At 33.8% G+C, this 19282-nt stretch overlaps 1 protein-coding gene across 3 annotated transcripts in view; it reads right to left on the reverse strand.

The window, feature by feature from the left end:
• The window catches only part of LOC126858898 (epidermal growth factor receptor), a 155061-nt gene that overhangs the window by 60907 nt on the left and 74872 nt on the right, over positions 1-19282 (reverse strand). Inside the window, exon 1 of one of the 3 annotated variants that reach the window (XM_050609565.1) lies at positions 4035-5068. The exons of the other annotated variants lie outside the window; for them this stretch is intronic. The gene's annotated coding sequence lies outside the window, so the exon portion shown is untranslated. Of the gene's footprint in view, positions 1-4034; positions 5069-19282 lie in introns of those variants that run through there. 3 annotated transcript variants of the gene reach the window in all.

A 19282-nucleotide genomic window follows, 5' to 3' on the forward strand; every position in this document is an offset into this window, starting at 1 on the left:
GTGATATACAAACTGGATTGGTCAGCATTCGCGTGTACGATAATATTTTGTGTCCATGGTTGATGTTTGTCCGAGACCGGTCCAAGTGACAAATCGCGCGAAGTCGAAGAAATTGTTCTAGACCCGCGTATTGCGCAAGCTGTTTATCGCTGGCACGAATTGTTCTTATTCGAGAAGTACGCGAATGGCAGCACCCGTTACTGCCGATAGTCATCACTTCGCAATTGCGACGAAATGATAAATAGAAACGATAGGAGGGCATCGGAGAAGAACGTACAAGGATCTTACGTAAGTTATTTATGCACCTGCGTCATCAGTCCAATAGATAGAGTTCGTGCCGTTCAACAACATAGAATATCGTGTATTTCCTTTTCCTAAAATAATTATAATTATAATAATCTAGATATTCTCTCATTATCTCATATATCTAGATATTCTCTCTTTGCTATTTGTAGTTATGCTGTTTTTTATTAATTTGAATGTTTTAATAAACTTATTTTAATTTGTGATAAATAAATATATATATAAAATATTTATATAAAAAAAAATAATATTATATGCTATAGAAAAAAATATAAATAATATGCATTAGACTCAAAGAATATATAAGATTATTATTCTTTTGTATTACCGAATTCAAAGACTATTAATGTTTCAAATATTTAAACAATTATTATTTTTCTTGTATTAAATATCGCATCTCTGTGATCGTCTATAAATCTAAAATTGCACAGATAGAAAGAAAAATCTGTAATTAATCTTAAATTCATAATATAAGCTAATCAATGCGTTGAGCGATACTAAAATTCAAATACAAACCACATAGTGAATCCAAGACTGTGGTTAGTGCGTAATCAATGGTACATCTGATTTTCAGCATTAATTTTGTTGTGGCGCCAAAGTTATCGTTAATCTCGATACCTTTTCTGGAAAGGGGAAATCGTATTCCGATGATCTCGTAGGTTTTCAGTTTTGTTTTAATGAGATTGATGGTATTCCAATGACATTCACAGCACTCTTTTTATACTTCCAAAATAGGCAGGCGGCTCTCACAGGAATTAATGTCTCTCTGTTTTAAAGTAGGCGCGTCTCTAGAAGAGCTGGAATACATTTTTTTGAACGAATCGCGCGCGCTGAGATACTGTATGGGTTCCGTGTGACTATACCAGATTTATATGTATGCATAATCATAAAACAACATTTCAAAAGTGACCTATGTCCTCGCTTATGATGCGGCGGATTAGAAGATGTCATTGTAATGGTAAACGTTGAATACAATCGGCTGTGATCGCTATATTCTTGCTCGATCAAAACAAGAAAATCAATATACAAACAATAGAAAAAAATATATATATACGAGCATGTTTTCTGTTTGCATTATATGTATATTGTATTGTGAGCAATCAATCGTATCAATGCTATCAATTGATAAAATTTAGAATTAATATAATTTAAAGTACAAAATGTATTATTTTTAAGAATAAAATTAAATCTTTATTATTGGATTGTGGTTGGATTTATCTGATGCAAATTGCATTGATAATAAAATCAAATAGTATATCTTGAAAAAATAAAAAAAAAAAATTTTCGTACATTTTACTGTGCATCTTTCTTGCACGCGACACTTCTTCCAAAGTATCTCACGTATCCAACTCAACCGCAACTCGAAAGATTTGTTGAAGTGACCGTGAAAAATACGTTGCTTAAATCAGCGCGACGAGTCGGCTTTTGATGTCGATCAGCTGGAAAGCGTTGGGAAAAAAAAGAAAAGCCTCTCGCGAGAAAGAAGCAGGCAAACGAAGAGACTTGAAAGATACCTAATGGTCCACACCAGCAGATGTCACATGCTTGCCAGTCAATGTTTTCCAAACGGGCGTTTGCCGCCAACGCAAGCTTCTTATCCCGGCGTTCAACTCTCCAGTAGATACTAACGATCCTGCGAACGTTAGGCCACGGAGGTCCCACAGGGGCCCCGAGGAAGAAATTCCAGACTCGTACGTTCGTCGTGCTCAGGCCCCGCGTGAACTTTCATTTTCAAAAGTGACGAAGAGAAAGAGAGAGAAAGACAGAAAGATCTTCCAGTCGCGTATCTACTAGCAGTTATATGTACACTCAAAAGTCCTATTAAAGTCGCTCTCAAAAGGAATTCTTCAGTAATCATTTATTAAGAATCAGCCTCGATTGAGAAAGCTATCGAAAAAATCGTAATTTTTTTAACTTTACAGAGAAATAAATATATAAATTTTATTTAATATTAAAAAAATAAATTTTATATATAAAATGTCTAATTCTAATAAATATGAGTGTATAACAGTTTAATAAATTAAGCTTTATTTTTATATTGTTATGTAGAATTTTTTAAATATATTTGTATCATTAAATATATACATATATTTATCCATTAATATATTCTAAAATATATTGTAATTGATTGAAATTGAACACAAGCACAACATGCATACATAGGGAAAAAGAGAGAGAGAGAGAGAGAGAAATTTAATTTGTTTCTAGACCAATTATATGATAAAAATTTTAAAGAACGTTGATTAAAAAAATATTGATTATAATTATTAAAATTTTTCGTTGTTTAATATTGAATATGTATTAATGATTTAGCAAACTTTGATAAAAAAACGACGTATATTTGATTACAATATTAAATATCTATTTCCCAAAACAGAAAATGCAAGTAAGATTGATAAGCTGTTAATTTAGATTTATAACAATATGATATATATAATAGACTTATTCAATTATGATGTATATATATATATATATATATATATATATATATATATATATATGTCAGCTGAGAATAGTCATATATATAATAAATTAATAACACTTTAATTATTTAATCCATGAGGTTGTTTATGCTTAAAATTTACATTTATTTGATAATTAATATAAAATAAAAAGGAAAAAATCTCTAGACTAAATTATTCAAAACAATTTTTGTAACTCTCCAATCATATAAAAAAAGAATTGTATTACAATTATTTATTCTTTGTATTATATTACATATTATATACATATACATAACCTTTACTTCGTTATATGTCTCATGTCTATAAATAAACTGTTTGGTATGCAAAACATTGACTTCTCTCTCTTTCTCTGTTTGTGTGTTAAATACTAATTACAAATGATAATATATGTGTAAAAAATATTCTTATAATTGTGTATATATACTAAAACTGTCATTTTGTGGTCCCTGCGATGTTACATAGCATTTCTTGGTAACGCATTAAGGAAGAAGAAAATATCTCAGATACTAAAAAAATAGGTGTGTTTCAGTTGTAAGAGATTACGCATGTCATATCTTTATGAATTCACTATTGAATAGCGAAATGTTATTGACTTTTTTAAAAAAAAAGCACGAAACTTTTGTTCATTCGTGATACACGAAAGTCGTTGATTTGTGCAAGATGTTATTTTTCGAGAGAAAAGAATATATATGAGAAAAATTGAAACGTATTTGAAACGCAGAAACGATTTCGATTTGTTCGCTCAGAGTTTATCCAGAAACTTTCGCCGAGTAAGTGAAAGAATTCATCGAGAAAAATCGGAGCAACTTTATGTATTTTCAGAGAGTGACAGTGTTTAACAGATGTAATTTTGCTTACATTCACCAGCATGAGTTATTAGATTTAAAGAGACAATGTGAAATACTAATAAAAAAATACAATTCTTGGATATATAACTGCTATTTGCTTAACGAGAAAATCGCATTTGAGAAAAGAAATAAGAATCTTATCATCAAGTGTTGATGATAAGATTCTTATTTCTTTTCTATATTATTATCAAGTTTAACGTTGAATATATATGGTAAAAATATCAGATTAAAAAAATTCTATTGCAGTCCCAAAATATATCGGATATATGCGAAAGAATCACGTACGAGTTGATGTTATGATTGCTGTTGCAGCGAAATCATATCACGCAGGTAAATTTCTCACGCTTGCGTTGCAATTTGGCGCGCAAAGATGGCAGATGACATCGACAATATAAATTCACGTCAAACTCTCACTCACCTCAGTTTAACATGCCTATGAGGTATATCCAAAACGAGACGAATGGCGAGATTGCACCGTCTTGGGAAAGATTACGAAAGTAAATTCCAACGTTTACTTTCGGGACGAGCCTTCCGAATTAATGAAACACTTACGCGCACTAGGCATTCAAATTAATCGTCGATTTAACGCCACCGAAAAGAACATGCACTGTTCACCTGCCTTGAAAAAAGATGCAATTTCGTGAAATCGTACCAAAACGCACCGTTTCATAAATTTTTACTGACAGCGATTCCAATTGACTTTGTAAAGTGAGACAACTGATATGTTTGCTGATCGCAGTCACCAAGCGACTTGATATGATATGCTCGAACTCTTCTGACGAAATAGTATGAGGGATCAAATTCTTACGCGCTTTGATAAGAGAAGATGCACACGTGAACACACGTTATCACTGTCAAATGTGTCGATTCCGCACTTTGCGTCCTGACATTGCTACTACAAAAATGTTAACTAGTATAAATTCAAAAGTCTTTTTTAAAACTTTAGTAAAAATGAGCATATATTTTTAATTCTGTCCAATATATGAAAGTAACGTAGTATCCATTGATGAATGATGATCTTGTTCCACTTCTGCCGACGTTTGCATCGATCTAAGACATTGTCCGAGCGAATCTGTACCAGAGCACTTTGTGGAAAGTCAGGAGATTCCGCGAGATAAAAAATACGGATCACTCACTCGATTTCCTTGGTACACGTAAAAAGAAGTCAACGCGAGAAAAGGACAAATGAGAAATGGAGAAGAGAAACGATCGAGGGAGAACACGCGCGATTGCGAACATACGAGAGAGGAAGAGTCGGCTTTTACGAAAATTCTTGCCGATCCTTCGAGGCTCTTCGGTCCGCGCGTCTCACCTTGCGGAGAGCGAGTCTCCAGGTCGACCATGCAACGACGCACAGGTCCACGCTGGGCAGGACTCTCCCTTCACCTCTCTTACGTCTCGTCCTCTCTCTCCTCTCTCTCTCTCTCTTTCTCCCTTTCCACTTTCTGCTACCACCACCATTATCACCACCGTCATCATCATCGGCACAGCACTCGGCAGAGCCCGGCACCTTCTCCTTCGTCGTCGAGCTTCCTTAGACCCCTCGCCCCACCGCGCCATCCTCCCCACTTTCCCCCTAGAACGCCACGAAGCAGAAGACAGCACCTAACTTCCCCGCCTCGCACACCTTCCAGCTTCCTACTATCCTTCTCCTTCTCCCATCTCCCTCGTCGTTTTCTCCTCCGTCGTCTCTTCGTCTTAACTCGTAGAATGCTCGGTTCCCCTACTTTTCTCTTCTAGCCAGGTACGAGACACGCAGGTATACACACATACGTACGCACACTAGTCGCCGAAGTTCCCGACTCGCTGTAGTAAGTGTGGGATACATTCGTGTATTTGTACGATGCTGCGCGCGTAAAACCCCTTGAAGTTACACACACCTGAGGGGTTGCGTGTGATGCATCTGGACCAGAGAAAAAAAGACGGGCTGCTTGCGGAGAAGATATGAAGTCTCAGAAGAGGCCGCGCGGGGTTGGAAAAGTCGAGGGTGCAGATGCTGTTTCGGCGAAGAAAGTGTTTAATTTGAACGATTCCATAGACACGTACGTGCATCGAGTAATATTAAATTAATCGGATAAAAAATTTTATAAAATAGAAATGAGTCTTTTTGCTTTTTAATTATTTGTCTGTTTCTTAAAAATGTCGCTTTATATTCTCTAATTTAGAATCAATAATTATTCGGCAAAATTTTGTATTTGTGACAACTAATTTGTAAAATACCTTTTAAAAGTAAGCGATAACAAAATAATTGCATCAATTTTTAATACAATATTAATATAAATAATAACCTAACGTAATTCTTACATAATATTTATAAACTGTCTTTTAAAAATTTAAAGAAAAAAATAAATTAAGAGAGAATAGATTTTATTATATATACCTTGGCTTACTATTATATAGTTTCTATTCCTAGTAGATATAAATAAACTAAAAATAAAAAATATATTTATTTTATTTTTAAAAAAGGCTATTATGTATAATTAATTGCTATTGCTTTTATATAACACTAAAACATTTGTGAGATAACAAAAGAAATAAAATCTATAAATAATAATATTATAATTGCAGTACATCAACTTGGATAACAAGAATTGAATTGATAAGAATCTGTAATCGAGTTACGTAAAAGCCGTGTTAGATAGGCGTGAAAATACATCGTGGTACGGTTTCCAAGAAGAATTCATTCTCGTCGAATTGCTTCGAGGAAGAAACTCTCGTTGTTGCATTTCAAAAATTACAGCAACACGAAGAATATGATGACTGTTTGCCCTTTGCACGATCTGCACGCTTGTTTTATCATTTCTTGCTAAAAGATATATTCTATTCAAAAAAATAAATGATGCATTTATCGACTTTTTTATTTGCTTTGTAAAAACTTTTGACAATTCTGTAAAAATTCTTGTAAAAATGTGTAACAAATTATATGTTTGAAAAATAGAAAAGTTTAAAAATATGCCTGAGGGATTGTATTGTTAGGTAAAATTCTTTCAAGATCAATATCTTTTATAGATATTTATATTATTGATAAAAAAAGCAATTAAAAATTAGTGCTGCGTTTATATTTATATGGCTATGTTTCGTTCGTGTAATATCATGTTTAATTATATTTATATAATATTTTATTATGAATACATCTTCATATTTTATTATTATATACCATATACCACAAAAATGTATAACAGAATACAAATTTATAATATAAATATGTTCAATGCAATATAATCTTTTATAAAATATATATTGTTAAATATTTTTTCTATGGTATCTTTTACAAAGATACAAGAGATATAATTAACACTTCTTGTAAATGATAAATGATGCACACCGGATTCACAATCGTGTAAATTTAATCAAATGAACCCGACCTGCATCCAATTTGGCTACAACAGGAACATACATTATAGATTTCAATTTGATTCATAGAGGGATGCTGGTTTTCAGCAGGTGCCAGATCGTGCCTTTTCGATAGCTTTGTAACGCGGTGCGATCCTCGAGTGCAACCATCTCGAGAGTCACCCTCAACGCTCTGTCGACGGGTCTCATTGTTCTCTTCAAGTGGCTTGACTATTTTTACGATATTGTTTAGCACTGACCAACCATATTTTCGCAAAAAACTATTTTCGTGGGCACACGGATTCAACTACGTTAATATGCCTAACAATTCAGGAACAATAGATCAAAATTTTGGTGCCTGAGAAGCCGAATTTTTCTTTAGAAATGAAAGTTAAAGCGTCGTTAGGATCATAGTCGCTCCCTACTGTGAGGGTGGATGAAATACTGGTAGGATCCATTTCCAAACTCCGTAGGTGGTTTAGTTATAAAAGATCGTATCCCTCTTTTGTATTCCCTATTTTATATCTTCTGATGCTTATAAAAATTTTTATCACAAAAAAATATTAATATAAAAATTAAATGATTTTCTAAATCATTCACATAAGATATAATAATGTAGATAAATTAAGTATTTATTATATAATTTTTTATTCTGCTTCTCTTTTTTTCGCAAAAGCTTTATTTTTTAAAATTCAGTTTATTAATTTATATTTATTTCATGCAAAAGTAAAAATTTCGCATAATGTTTAAGAAATTAGATTAAACTTTAAGTGCCACTTAGTACTTGATAATTCATATCTCTGTGTGTAAAAAACATTTACTATAAAATGCTATGAAAGAGCAATCATATGTTTTCGCGGATAGATGGTTACATGCACGGAGAATCAACAGGTGGTTACGTGCATTAGATTTAGTCACTAATTTCCTTTTTTACACATGTTCACCATTATCTTTGTTTCATTCCCCATATTTTTTTGTAATCATTTTTTGTGTACCTGACAATTTTTCGCTTTTTTGCATGCTTTTTTTTATGTACCTAACAACTTTTTCTAAGAATTACGTTGCACGTTGTTAATGATGTCGTGAAATTTCTGCGAAAATTCTAACTGATTAAATATATCTATTTAATCCCCTATGCCACAAAGATTGTGTATAATGTAATATGAAGAAGACAATATCAGAAGTAATAAAACGTTAAAAATTTATTTCTTTCATTCAATATAACACGTAAAATATAAGATAGCTCTGTAAGAAAAAATAATTATAAAAATAGTTACAAGCTTCTTTTTCATACTAGCTTCATTATATAATTTCGTATAATGTCTAATTTGTATAGAAAATAAAAATAAAACTTTAGTTACGTATATAAGAAGATTTTGCATTCATCAAAATTTGCTGTTACTAATTTTCAAAGAATGACGATGGCGCCAACCCCGTCGAGACGCTAACGAAGCATCCCTATTGTTCCCCTGGTTTCGCTATGCAGTATTGTTTAGCGTCGATCGACCATATTTTCGCAGAAACTGATTCCTGGCTATGCTAATTTTGAACCGTAAGAAAATTTCGGTATCGACAGAGTCAATCTTTTCTTTCAGAAATACGCCGAAAGTTAGAATATTATTAGAATTTTGGGCGTGTCCCATTGTGAAGATCAATGAAATATTAAAAGAATCCATTTCCAACAATTCATCGCAAAAAAAGAAAATTTTTTAAGAGGATTAGCTAGATGAGGATCAAGTATATAGTAGAGCCCCGATGTATTTCACGCTTCGACGTGCAATTTACGAGCTGCCTTATTCGCATCATGTTCTGTTTTGCAAAACTCAACGAAGGAACGCCATACTCTCGCATTCCTATTACGATCGTGAGGAATTTCGCATTGTCATCGCGCGAATTAGATAAAAGCGTCATGATTGCTTTTTTCTAGAAAGATGATAGCTAACCAAAAGAAATCGCGAATTATCAGATGACTTGATTCTAGATTTTCAAATAATAAATAAGAATTTAGAAATAATTATAAATATAAGTGGCTGTTTTAAAAGTCTTGTAAATTCCATAGTAGTAATAATGAAAAATTTTGCAAAGAAAAAAAATATAAAATTAAAAACAAAAAACATTTTATTACATAATAATACACAATTCATTTTTTATCTATAATATTCATAAATAGTAGGTCTCGAATTATAGTTCGCCCAAAATCTTATATCTTTATGCACGGCGAGATAGAAGAGACAAATTATGAAGCATATCGATTGGGCGCTTTGTTTTAAGAACGGCAGATAGAGCTTATATTCTTTATGGATCCAGCCTGTGGTATCTCTCATGCTGATCCATTGTTGAGCCACGAGAGCGTGGCACGAGAACACGAAGAGTGACAAAAGTGCCCTCGAGGCATCTCGCACCGCGGCTCTCTCATCTGCCTGATGCAGGTAACTTTCCCTATGGGACTTAGGCGCTGGGTACACCATGGGCACATAGACTGACTGAAATACTGCCCAGAAGAGAATACCGGTTCAGAGAGCAGTGGCGCCGCTACCTGAGGGCACCGTTCGAAAAAAAAGCTCCCTGCACTATCGAGTTTAGAACTTGGCTTCGTACCTTGTTCCTTTTAAGCAAAGCAAAAAGTAATGAATTTATAAAGCAACGTCTCATTACACTTAAGTGTTCGCGCGATAACGGCAGTACAGTTGCTGCAATGGCATGAATGCTCTCTACTTGTGCTTTGGTATATAAAGTGTATTTTTCTGTTTAGTGGAATCAGAGGAATGGAATCCCGAACTTTTCTAAAAAGTCTAAAGTGTAAATGGCGTTACATCATTTGTATATATTTTTTTAAGAAAATTTAAAAAATAAAATTTTTGTGTATTGTATATTAAATAAGTAAAATGTATATATTAATTAATACAAACCAAATGCTAAATTTATTCATGTAAAGTCATTAATATATATTCGCTTTTGCACGCAATATTCTCATATTATTAAAAAGTAGTTAAATTTTATTAAAATACAAATTTAATTTTTATAAAGAAACCAAATATTAAAAATTGATTTCAGAGCAGAATAGCTTATATCATCTCGTTCTTTTTTATCAGTTTTCGAGAAAGAAAGAGAGAGTTGTCGTCTTATTATCGTGTAAATTTAAATTTTTAAATATATTAATTAAATAATAAAATTAATTAATAAAAAATTTCAGGAATTTGTCACATATACATTCAATGTATCGAAAATTCTTGGCAAATGTAATTCTGAGAATTCTTTAATAAAAATCTTAAAGAAAATTATTTATTTAGCTTATTTGCACGTTGGGGTTCATATCAAGAGGAGGAATGAGAATCCTCTCTTCCTCTCTCTCTCTCTTTTTCTGTCTCTCTTTGCATGAGGCGCCTGAGATAATGAATCTTTCGTATATATTCGTGAGTTACAGGCTTTCGACAAAATATATCGAGCTACAGGCTTGTGCAAAAGATGCGCCACAAGGATAATGCGATTCATCGCCTCCTCTCATCCCCTTTCCATCCTTCTTGTAAGCTATCTTTTCTTTTTCCGCCCTTGCTTCTTTCCATTACTGCTGACCTTCTTGTTTTTTTTCCTCGTCTCACATGCACCCTTTGTCTGTCGTACTTCACGAGATCGGCAGCGAGCACTGTTCGCCAGGTAAAAGATCGCGAATACAAAAGCAAAACTCAATCGTGATTGACAAGATGCAGCATTTTATCAAAGATCATTTTTCAGAATTAATTATATCGATATTTCAAATTTAACAGTTTTTTAGGATTGTAAATAAACTATTTTTAAGTCAATTATAAATAAAATAGTATAAAGTAATATATTAATAAATGTATAAGTGTTATTACAATGTAAATTATTATAACTTATTAAATTCTTCAACTTTTGCATACATATATTTAAAACTAATATTCTTAAAAATATATGTTAATTTTATATCAGCAAAATTATTGTCTCTCTAGCGGATTAAAGAAAAAAAAATGGGATATATGTATATGTATATATATAAAAAAATCAGCTCGATGTGTCCTTTAATAGATAGCCAGCGGAATAGTTAATAGCATAGAACTTAGAGCTTTTCTTGACGTCCTTTCTGCTAACATAGCAACCTCCCACGATACGTCCCACGTATGACCAATATTTGTGAAAAGAAAACGAAACGGTAAACATATACATACCAACGCTTATTTTTGCAAAGTATGCCGATGAAAAGATGAAAACATCTAGAAAACATTCTTATGGAGACATCGACTAAGACATTGTGCCAATTAGTAGATAGATAAAGTTCTTATAGAAAAATGTTGCTACAGTCTTTTTATTTAGAATTAATATTTATTAAAAAATACTTTGTTTATAAGATGGAAATGAAAAAAATTTTCCTGTCTCAATATCACATTTAATACGACAGTTAAAATTGATTGATATTAAAATTGCTTACTCATGAATATGAATATTAAAAGCATCCTTATTATTAGAAATAGGATTACTTTTTACGCTATTATTTTATCATAAAATGCATTTTTCTTCGAGGAAATTAATGTTATCTGCGTAAAAGATTTCGACAATATTACAAGGAATAAAAATTTTGCTTCAACTCGGACAAATCTGGTATTACTCTCGAAATCAATCCGATTTCACCGGCAGATCCTACGATTAACTAGAAATCAGTACCGGCATACTTTGACACATATTGATATTAGCCGCTAATCTCTAAAGCTATTTCTTTACTAATAAAAATATAAAACCCCGGCTAGCAATGGCGTTCATAGAAATAAGCATAAAATTTCATCAATAATAAAACCTGTGGATACTTTCTTTAATTAATAGATTAAAAATTTTAGTCATTTAATAATAATATCTTTTTACTATCATAATTTTAATAAAAATGACTTTTATTTTCTTATAAAAAATAGAAAATAAATTTTAATTATTAGTTTGTTCGTTAAAATTTTATCATTTAATATTAAGTAAGAATTAATGAATTTGTAATATTGCATTAAAAATAGAAATGAGCCAAAAATTATCAATATATTTCAATAAATCGAAAAAGTTTAAAGAGCCATTTAATGTTATCTTTCTTCAGAAAGATTGCCGAAATCGCTATGAACCTTTTTTGCAACATCAGGCCAATTTCTTGACACATACTTGGACATACGACACGGCATCATGGGGCGCGTTTTTTCGTCGCGAAGTCCGCGCGGCTTTAAAGTCAGCGAGGAAGCTACTTTCGATCGACAACTATGTTAAAGAAACGAGCGGGCTTCGAAATTTTTTGGATATTAACCAGAACGAGAGTCAAGATGCGATCATCAGTATATGTCAGGATATATGTCCTTTTCAACTAAAAAATATTAACTTTTTTAATCGGTGCGCTATCAACAACTTGACAAATCTACCAGCAAAATCTTTTTTGACAATTAATTATGTGCTCAGGAATGCAAATTTTTAGAAATGATGCGTAGAAAATTTACAGTGAATTCAGCTATTTCAAAATAACGAATAAAGATAAAATTCCTACTTTTTGAAGACGTCTTGATAACGAATCTTGCCTACACAATATCTGATTGTTTTTATTATTTTTTAGATATAATATTAGTAATATTATGCATGTCGGATAATTTTTTTTTCAGGTACTTAATTTTTATATTATAAATAATAATTATTCTAGACAATAAACCAATTAAATAACTTTAAGTATCAAAGATTAATTGATTTTCAAGATAACTATATAAAAAAAAAAAGATTTAAAAACAAATTAAATTTATAGATTCAGATATCGATATACAAACATTAATCGTTATTTGAGTGTCGTTTTTAGAGCATCTTAAAAAAAAATGCATTCGAATGCTACGAATGACTTTTTTTCCTGAAGATTCGGCTTGATACGCCGAACTTCGAGACAGGTGAATAACCCTGAGACATGTATTCGTCCGAGAGGAGTTTAGATCGCGCGTGCCACGGCGCGTCCGCCATGTTCTCCCTCGTCGTAGCAGCTGACTTTTCAGGAACGTCACACTCTAGATCCTCGAATACTCTCGGCACTTTGTACTGACGAAGAGAGGAACGGAGAGTAACATCACCTTCGCGTGTTTACTTCTTCTGTAACCGGTTTCTCCCCTCCTTCCTCCCTCCTTCGCCCCCGCCGGGCCGATATGCATTATCTCTCTCTCTTTTTCTTCAGTGTTGGCTTCACACTCGTATGGAAGGAATTTCTTTTCTCTCTCTCTCTCTCTCTCTCTCTCTCTCTCTCTACACACATCGCTCCTTTATCGTATCTTCCTTCTCGTCAGAGCCTACGATCTTTTCCCTTCTCCTTCCCTCCTCCCTGTCTTTCTCTTATCGTCTCGTCTCATTCTCCTCTCGGCACCGCGGTATTCAAATGACCTCGGATGATGAATATGGCCGTCTCTCTCGTGCCATCGGTCCGCTACGGTAATTGCTGCCATTTCTATCCTTATCTACGCCCGCGGTGCGTATGGTTCTGCGCCGTGCACGCACGCACGCATGCACGTACTCACGACATGCACGTATGCATTCGCAGATTGGCTGCCCCCTCTCTCCCCCCCCCCGCACATTTTTCTTCCGTTTCCTTCATCTTCGCGCGTGTGGCACGTATCTTGGTACCTCGTGACTCTTATCTCTGAAAATTTTGTAGCGGGCATGGAGAAATCGCGCGAGAACTGTGCGCAGGGCTCACCTTGTCTGTCTCTTTTTCTTTTCGTGCACTCCAGAGCTCTTTTTCGGGGGTGCGAAGAAACCGAGAGAAGTCGTACCTTGCAAATTATCTTTGCGCATTGGCATCGGGATACAGGCATGTTCAAAATTCAATCACAAAAAAACGGTGCATTCTCCGAAACTTCTTTCAAGTATTTTACAATTAGCGCGTTATCAGTATGGTTTATTTTTTCAAAAGTTGAAACGTGTAATAAATTTAACGTAAACGTATATAATAAATTTGAGTAAATAGAAATTGTGTACCAAGAAGAGATTATATTTTTATCTGGAAAAAATATATTATTATTTATAATTTATTATTATTTTTTTAAATAAAAGTTGAATCTTTTTATATCATTTTCACATATAATTGTACTCCCCACTGCGAGATATGTATTATTTTTAAAAATAAATTTTTAACAGAAAGATTAATTAAGTACTATATGTCATTCGGCTGTTCTTTGCATCTTAAAGAACCAACTGCAAATCGTCAGATAGCAACGAGCGCCAATATCATCGCGGTTCATCGGCATTTCTAACTTGCATTCCCACGCCGCGAATTGCACGAGTGCCACGGATGGCCCGCCAGCTTGGCTCCAGCACTCACGATCGCGGTGTACCTCCGTATTGTGCATGCTGGCAAACCGCTGAGGTTTCGCGGGGTCTGCCTCGCGAATGAATTTCTAATCAAGAGTAACTCGCGTGTTCGTTGCATCGTGCATTAGGCGGAACACGAAGGCGTTCTTTGCCAACGTATCGCGCGAGATCAAGGAATTCTACGCCCAATTGATAGTAATTAGAATGTCTCGAAGATGAAGCATTGTCAATTGTATAATTTTATTGTATAACAAGAGAAAAATTCTGTGATTAATATTACATTATGTTGAAAGTTGTTTTTGTGATTTTTTAATAAGAATAATTATAAACATTATAAATAAATTATAAATTTATTGTATAATAAATGATTAAAGTTTTATAATGTTTGTTTTCTAATGACATTACTATTTTAATTGCGAAAAGAAAAAATTAATTATGATATTCATTTAGATCGGAGCTATGTAAACAAGATTAATATATAATAATGCACGCAAAGATTTTGATTATAAGCAGAATTAGCGGAATAAACATATAAAGAAAGTATAAATAAAAATTACAAGAATTGTAAAATTATTATAATAAATCTTCGCGGATAACGCTCAATGGAACAATATAGTGTTTAACAGCGCTATATAAGTTTAGGATCAACCTGTACGTGCACGAGTAGCTACAGGGCGAACTGAGATCATACCCATAAAGTTCTCGTGATTCCTTCGTGCACGGCATGTTGAATAACGGCGACTATTAGTGCCCTGTCGGTCATTATATAAATTGTCTGTTGAATATGGGGTACGCAGAATTTTAATATATTTGCGGTAGTGAAAGATCAAATTTTGAGCCAAGCTTTTTCCACGTTCTTCGAGCAATAATTACCTTGATCCTAGCAAGTTTCAGATATGAACAATATGGTTTTATTAGACAATTTAATTTTAAAGAACAAGTCTCCGAAAAAAATATCAAAAAATCTAGTTATTAGCAATAGATTTTTTGATAAAAGTTAGACATGAAAGACAAATTTTCTCTTTAATAATTAACTATAAATTATCTCAATTATTTTAATTCTTATTAAATAAAAATTTAAAAATAGACTTGAACTTAACTTTGTAATAAAATACTTTGATAAGACGTCGGTTTTAAATTCTAAAATTCAGACATTCGGTTGTAGGAATTGGCTCTGTGCCAGTTTTTGGATAAACGTCATTAAAGTAACTTCTACGGCAGTCGGAACGCTTCCTACGTTATGTCACGGCCGCGTGAATCTTGTTGCTACCGTAGTTGCAGGAGACGTAACGGTGCTACCCCCGAGTTGACGGACACGAAGTGGAAGTGTTGCCGCGACGCGACGAGATTCGCTATTATGTCAGGCACCGCTGACTCAACGCGAGAGGTGCCCAGCCAGCGAGCGGTGTCTGTCTAGCCGAGATCGCCCACACATACTCGATTCTGTGGTCCTTGCATAGGCGTACAATCGCGACGGGAAAACGCGTCGGATTAGGCAACACTCTCGCCATTTCATTTCAATTGTGTCCCTGCCACATGTGGCACCCATTCTCACCGTGCGCGCGATTTCAACATACTCTTTAGCACCGGCATCTCGCACGATTAATCATTAATGGAGAGGAGATGAAAAAAGAGGAGGGGATTATGAAATTGGAATTCGATTTCGATGAAACTGACAAATGTTGTCGTGATCCCGGTCGATATATCAGACGGACGCCGAACAAGATTTATCGCTCGCAATTGCAGGAAAAATTTAGCGAAATGGGAGTGTCTAAGAATACGTTGCTGTGCTCTTTGTTTGTGACCATGTGGTTTATTTATCGCTACACTAATTGCTAATTTGATAATTCAAACCGTTGCATGCGAGCCGCACCCAACGTAATTAACCCACCAACTCTATATCTTTATAGGATCGTGATAATTGAATAAGATATGATTATGTACATCATAAATAAACCTAAAGTAATACTATTAATACGTAGTCCCTTTTTCATCGCGACACACACATTTTTTTATCACATAATTGTACGTAAGTTAATATATAAAAATAAAAAATTCTGAGGTTTATTAAATTTTCTTAAAATAATAATATACGTCAATTTTTATACTGTAAAAATATTACAACCGCTTCATATATGTCTTTCATGCATTAAAATTGATAGTTTTTGCTGCAAGCACGAGGAACTGCTTTATCCCTCGACTATCTCTCATTTTCAGTTTATTTTCAGTTTATTTTCAATATTTCATCGTATGCTCAAAACTATCATCTTCCATACAAAGAGATTTATGCCAATATGATCGCCGACAATATTCCTTTCGGAAGCATCGCGGCGAGAATAAAATTCTTGACGGGGCGACTCTCGTAAAGCTCGACCTCTCGGAATCAGCGACACCATAAAGCAGGGGCACGTCGTGTCGATATCGGGCGCTCTTCCCCTCTTCCCCTCCCCTCCTTCTCTCAGTGTTTACGTTTTACACACCCGTGCACATATCCCAGGCGAAAGTGTGCGCACCCAACGATTGCAGAGACGCAAGTCGTGTGCATGACATGTGCGCGCGCGTGTGTGTGTGTGTGTGTGTGTGAATGTGTAAGCGGCAACGGCATTGCACGCACATGGAACGAACAAATATATATGGAGAACGATAGGCGATATAAAGTGGTAATGTCGCGAGCACCGTGAAACATAGCTGATTGGGCGGGTTTAGCCGTGCCTTATCGCCGGTTGCTTGCCGTATATCCACCGGATAAACCACGTCGCGTATACAGGGTGATCAAGTCGTGTGTAAGTAGTGTAAGTAGTAATATGTATATTATGCTTTTGATTGCGATTCTTTCCGACTCGTTAAATAAGATATTATGCGAGATGCTCAGAGGATTTTATGTGTGTCGGAAACATTTTGGATCATCCTGGCTACATAATTTCCATACAAAATGTGCGTTTATAGGGCAATAAAGTATTGTTACATATTCTGTAAATAAAAAATAATAATCTGCCAAATAATTTACAATTCAATAATAATGAAAATTATATTATATTTCCTATTCAAGAATTTCATTAAAGAACAAAATATAAGAACATCTGATAATAAGTTATTTCTTCATACATAAAGTACAATATTTACTAAATATAAATATGTAAAGAAAATAAACAATTTAGTGACATCTAAAAAAAATAAAAAATAATATTAGAGAAAAATCTTCAGAATTCTATAAAATATTTAAATTTGAAAAATCATCTTACGATGAAATTGCTGAACATTTTGATATTAATTAGTTGTTTGCATTATTAATTAATCTATAATCTATCTATTTATAATAAATCTCATTTTAAATAATTTATCACAATATCCTTCATCAACATTTTATTTACTGCGGAGAAACGTTTTGCTACAGATCTTAGATCACCCGATATATACGCTCGTGCGCGACTGTATATATGCGATTACACGACATACATCCTCTCCATCATTCTTGCAGCGGTTTTTTCCTTCATCGTTTTCCCTCGCGAGTCTATCCGCACAGTTGGCCTGCATGCGACTTCATCGCCGTTGCAGTTCATGAAATGAATATCTCGCACGCGCTATCTCGCAAAGAAGAAGGAATGGATTGCGGGAGCTCTTACCACATAGGCGTCACCAGAATTCTTCTCTCTTCAAAACTTATTCACAACTAAAATTCTATTTTCATAATTATTGAATAAATTGAATACTTTACAAAACTATATGATAATAAAAATTAGACAAATCTAAAAATTCAATTTTTTATTTGGAAATTTATAAAAGCTTCCGTTGCATATATGTAGCCCCTTACATGTGTCTATGTAGCCGCCCATGAGCAGTGGTCCGTCGTGGATGCATTATAGGGGCTCACGCGAGAAAACGTCTATCGTGAGTATGAGGGGCACGAAACACAAAATTGAAGGATGAGTAGAAGAGCGCAGAGAGATATGGAGGACTCTTCACGCTATGGTTTACGGGCATAGTGAAATTATAGGGAGATGACAAATGTTCAATGCTCTGTTTTTCTTCGACTCGACGACGTTCGTGCAGTGCGTATCAATATTTGATCGTGATAAAATGCTTCGTCGAGATAACATGACGACGGAGCCGGTTTAATCACAAACGTAATGCTCTCCAACTTGGTGACACTTAAGTTACAGATCGAACGATTTCTTTCGCGGCGACGAGACGATTTATTTTGGCTGCCCCTCCCGTAAAATGATATCGAATATTGGCTTGCGTTTGATTAATGTTTGACTTGTAATCAGACATGTGTGATAAAAGCATAAAAGTCCACAATATATATGTAACTTTTAAGAAAGATTTAAAATGTTTTTGTAAAGTTTCAAATTTTTCTATTTAATCACTTTTACTTTATTATTTGCATTGCTAGGGAAATAAAGCACATATATTTCAAATCACTAAAAAAAAAATAAATTTATAAAGTCTTACAAATTTAGTATTTTAATTGCATTATTAATTCTACTTTAGAAATTAAAATAAAATGCGCTATTGATGACAATAAAATTTATTTTGCTTTATTGAAATTGTTAATTTAATATCATGTATCTATATCAATTTTTCTTTTTTTTTTTTAAATTATATAACGATGATTTAAAAAACAGTTTTTGTAGGTATACATATATCATGTATATTTTATATAACGATTGCATTTTTCCAGAATAATGTTGTAGTATATTTGACGATAACACAACTGCGTATGTGCAATTCGATTATCAGCAACGGTTATTGCATTCGTATCGAGTGCCAATCGCGGTTCTTGTTGGACGGCGTTTTATCTCGCGAACGTTATCAATATTTCCAACCCATATGTTCAAATCAAATATTGCAAATCGTTTCTTTTTGATAGCGTGTGCCTACTCCCGTTTGCCATTGATACTACACTTTTCCACGTTTAGTAAACTGAATAATATAAACAAACTCTTGAGCAAATACACTGCTCGAGAATGCGATTGAAACGAATATGGAATTATACCGATCTTTCCTCAAGACATT

This window comes from Cataglyphis hispanica, chromosome 2 (assembly GCF_021464435.1).
Source record: "Cataglyphis hispanica isolate Lineage 1 chromosome 2, ULB_Chis1_1.0, whole genome shotgun sequence".
NCBI classification, from domain to species: domain Eukaryota; kingdom Metazoa; phylum Arthropoda; class Insecta; order Hymenoptera; family Formicidae; genus Cataglyphis; species Cataglyphis hispanica.